A 4,523-nucleotide genomic window follows, 5' to 3' on the forward strand; every position below is an offset into this window, starting at 1 on the left:
ATGCTTTTACAATCGTGCTAGGATGACAATAGGATGGTACATTGAATTGAATCATTACAAGTTGAGCTGATGGAGCTTCTCTTTTTTTTCTCTCATTTTTTCATGTAAAAATTCAAAAATCTATTTTGCACTCACATAAATATCCATAGATATGAAGAGAACACTTACTATTGTGTGTTAGCATTGCCATTTAAGGCATATGCTTATATTGTAGTGCGGTGACAAGGTGGTACAAATCCCCAAAAAATTACCCGATACACTTAACTTTAGTTAAGTGATTCACTTGGCCTTGAAATGTATGAATATCTTATTTTTTAAGAAATAATAGTTTTTTTAGAGAACATTAAAGAAAAGGGTTCTCTCTTTTTTTTCTGTAAAAAAGGGCTCTCTCTCTCTCTCTCTCTCTCTCTCTCTCTCTCTCTCTCTCTCTCTCTCTCTCTCTCTCTCTCTCTCTCTCTCTCTCTCTCTCTCTCTCTCTCTCTCTCTCTCTCTCTCTCTCTCTCTCTCTCTAAAAGGGCAATGCTCTTATTCACAATAGTGTACCCTTGTTTACTTTAAACTCGAAATGGAACAATTGTTGCTACTTTTGTTGCTGAATGGAGCGCTTGTTGCTTTTGTTGCTGGAACGCGCAAAGAGAATCAAAATGTTGCTACTTTGAAACACTTGTAGCTGCCTTTGTTGTTGGAACACACAAAAAGAATTGGAAGAATTGCAACATGTAAAAACCGAGACAACAAGTGACACATGAGTAACAAATACATGAGCGAGATGCAAGTAATAGAGTATAGTAAAAGCAAGATGACAATAAGAATGACAGAAGAGTTGAGATGATGAGCAAGACAACGACGAGGAGCACGCTTGTAGGTACACACCAGTCTAGCTAGTCAATGACAATGCAAGAACAGGAGTGTGGTGCCTTCCCCTATAATTATAGAAAAACAAAGAGACCAGTACCAACTATTTGGCATGCTACTTGTATAGCATGTTTATCTATTTATTTTTTGAATTACTTTTTTTCAAATTTCTAAGTCGAGTGTTAAAAAAAAGAATTAGTAAAATCTAAGACCCACCAATTCTCAATTTTTGACCAACCAAACTTTTCTTCTTCAATTTTATCTCTTGCAATGTATTGCTTATCAACATCACATCTCAAGCTATCAAACAAGTTCCTAGCGAAATCCAACTAACTTCAAAAACTTATGAGGATCTAAACTCAATCAATGCTTCTTTAAGTTGTAACTTTTCTAATATAGAAAGTAAGATCGACAAGTACATTTAATGATAGAAATGTATTTTGCTAATAAAATACACAACAATAATGGACTCTATGCAAATGTGAAATCGCAAGGCCTTAGTAAAGTTGCATGTGCACGCACACACATTGGATAACCAATTGTACAAGCATCATTGGGCTACTAACAATGTGCACATGTTGGAATAGTCACTAATATGGAAAATCCACTTTACTTGTCATTTTGTATGTTGCCAAGTTGATCATGTGATAAATCTAACATCCCAAATATTAAATACAAACAACGTTATTAAAACATAAAAGAATAAAATAAGGTCACAAATTCAAAAAGAATAAAAGAAAACGCATGATAGGGCTCAACCTCCCCGTGACAAAACCCATGGTTTGCCATCCTCTATCATGAAATGTTGATTACACAACTATCATATATCTAACTTTAAAGAAAATACAAATATCATTCATATTGCTAAGTATTATGAATTAAGGGGTTTCCTGTAGCTTGTTGCAATTGTTGCAAAAAATTTATGTGTTGAATTATGCCTTTTTAACATCACTATCATGGTTGAAATGTGTCAAAACCATTTAAACAAACTCTGAAAGCTCTAAATTTTGACTCTTAATAAGGGAGAGATAATAAAACTAAGTTTTTTTTGTATTCTCGTGTTTTGTGCGTGACCTTGTTGCTTTTTTAAAGAAAACTTGGAAAGCTTTCTAAAAATAAAGCACATAAGAAAAATGGCAAAGCTTCCTATAGATAAAATTTATTTTAATAAAAATGTATCTTAAATTAAATATTATAATATTATTTCTACTAAACAGATTAAATTAAATAAATTAATGATATTAAATATCCATATTTTAGTTAAATTTATCATAAATAAAGCTTAAACTTGTAATTCACAAATAAACTAATACAATATCATATAAATATATATTATTATACATTAGGCTTATTATATAGATTCACCTTAAGATAATTTATACGTAATAATTCTTTTAAAATATTAATTTATTTAATTTTACCTAATAATCTACTCACTATAACACTAAACATATTAGTTTCCTACCATCTATCTACTAAACACAATATGACCAATGTTCGCCATTGGCCATCTTATTCCACAAAGTGAAACATAACATCCCAATCTACGATGCATCCCTCAAAGTATTATCAATGAGGTACCTCAATCTCTACCCTTAGCCCACTTTCACATAGCGTAGGGCTCTCTCCCTCAATCATAAGGAACTACAAAACTAGTTTCAATAATCATTCGATTAACTATTCTCTAATTCAAAGTTTATATCCACACACACAAAGCATACACACATTGTGTACGTGTGTGCGTGCGTGTGTGTGTGTGTGTGTGTGTGTGTGTGTGTGTGCGCGCATAATCACGCGCACGCGTATGCATGTGCTTTTTTAACATACTAAAATTGAAACTTTCACAACTAAGATTGTAGCACACTACAATCTCGAGCTCTCTCAACTACAATAAGCAATACAAAAAGGCACAACCTCAACATGCAATCTTGAACTCTCAACCACAACTAGTAATAACCATAACATGTGATTTGCTCAAACAACCTAACACATACTAAACAATATGAAAATCCAGACTTACCCTTGAGAATTAAACAAGTTGATCAACTTAAATATTCCCCAACCAACACAAAACCAAACATTCACTTCAACAAGTAAATAAAATATTCCCCAACCAACACATAGCCAAACATTCACTTCAAATAAGCAAGAAAGTGAGATTCATTGCTAGTCATTCAACAGCAACAAAACTTAAACAAAACAAAGCACAAAAGAACATGATTTTTTTACAAAAGGCATTGGAAAAGGATGAATCCATATTGTAGGATTAAACTCGAGTCATGGTGACATTAGATATATCTATAAATGTTTCGATGCTTTCTTTGGTGGTAAGGTAGCACTCGTGTAGTGTCCTTCTTCTTGTGTAGTGAAGTTGCCCTTCCTTTTATAGCTTCTCTTTTTATTGCTCTCCCAAAAATTGGCATTGCTTCTCATAGCTTTCATTTGAAACCACTCCCCTTCTCTTCTCTCCAGCTTTTGCTCCAATTCTCCACAAGCATGGGCCAATTCTTTTGCTACCCATTCTTTTTTTGTAGGTCTTTCTCGGGTCTTTTAGCTACACAAGCTATTTTTATGCCCTAGGACATTGCCGTTGATAATTGTCAATGCTTAGGAGATTAGTAACCTTGCCAAAATTTATATGTCTAGCTTGCCACCTTTCACATCCTCTTACCATTAATATTGGCCTATTTACAATCACTTGGGGATTGCATAATGTGTGAGCAACATAGATTGTTGTGCTACCATATCAAACCATACAATATGTTATCTCACAAATTTAATTTTTCTACTTAGCTAATGAGGCCTATGGACTCACGTATGAAGTGTAAGCCTATTTATGTGAGGCTCCATGTGTCTCAATAGGTAGAAAGAGATGTCCAAGGAGAAAATGGCACAATGCATATGTCAATGTCACACAATGATCGAAGCACCATCATGCAATGGAAATGCACCCATCCATTGTACTCAATGTAGCATAAGACGGAGTGTATCCTTATGCAAGGCAATGTATGTGCCATTTTGAACATAACGATTCATGTAAAAATCATTGTTTTTCTCATATATATATACATACATGCATGTATATATATATATACCTTACACATCACACTAAAGGTTATGTGTTAACCACAAGCAACAAGTAGCCTAAGGAACATACCTTTAAGATCCAATCATGCCATGACAAATCAAGGATTAATTGGTGTAATGTACACAAGGTAGTTGCACAATTAAATCGCAGAGTGGTTACCCCATCTCTATTAATTTGTCACGAAAAATCACAAGTAGAGGCTTGTGACCCCGTGCAATTTGTAACAGTAGTGTAGGCTCCTAAGAACTAAGAGCTTCTATCCACTTCTCACCATAGGAAAATCATGCAATAAAAGATTATCGATCAATTGGGTCATCTATACTATTAGTTAACGAGAGGTGGGGGCGGGGGCCACGTGGCAGCCCCCCACCTCCCCCACAAGAAGAAAAAGAGAACGTGGGGCGGGTGCCACACGTCCAGCACCCGCCCTTGCCCGCAAAAATTGCACCCACCCCCGCGCGAAGAGCCGGGGCGAGACTAGGCGCGGAGCGCCTAGTTGGACTATTAAAAGACCTGGATGTCTGAGGGGGATGAGGAAACCCTAACCTTGGAATTTGTGCATAAAGAGAATGAGCATGAC

Source organism: Lygodium microphyllum, chromosome 24, assembly GCF_053477565.2.
Source record: "Lygodium microphyllum isolate KBCC chromosome 24, Lygodium_microphyllum_v1.1.10, whole genome shotgun sequence".
Lineage (NCBI taxonomy): Eukaryota > Viridiplantae > Streptophyta > Polypodiopsida > Schizaeales > Lygodiaceae > Lygodium > Lygodium microphyllum.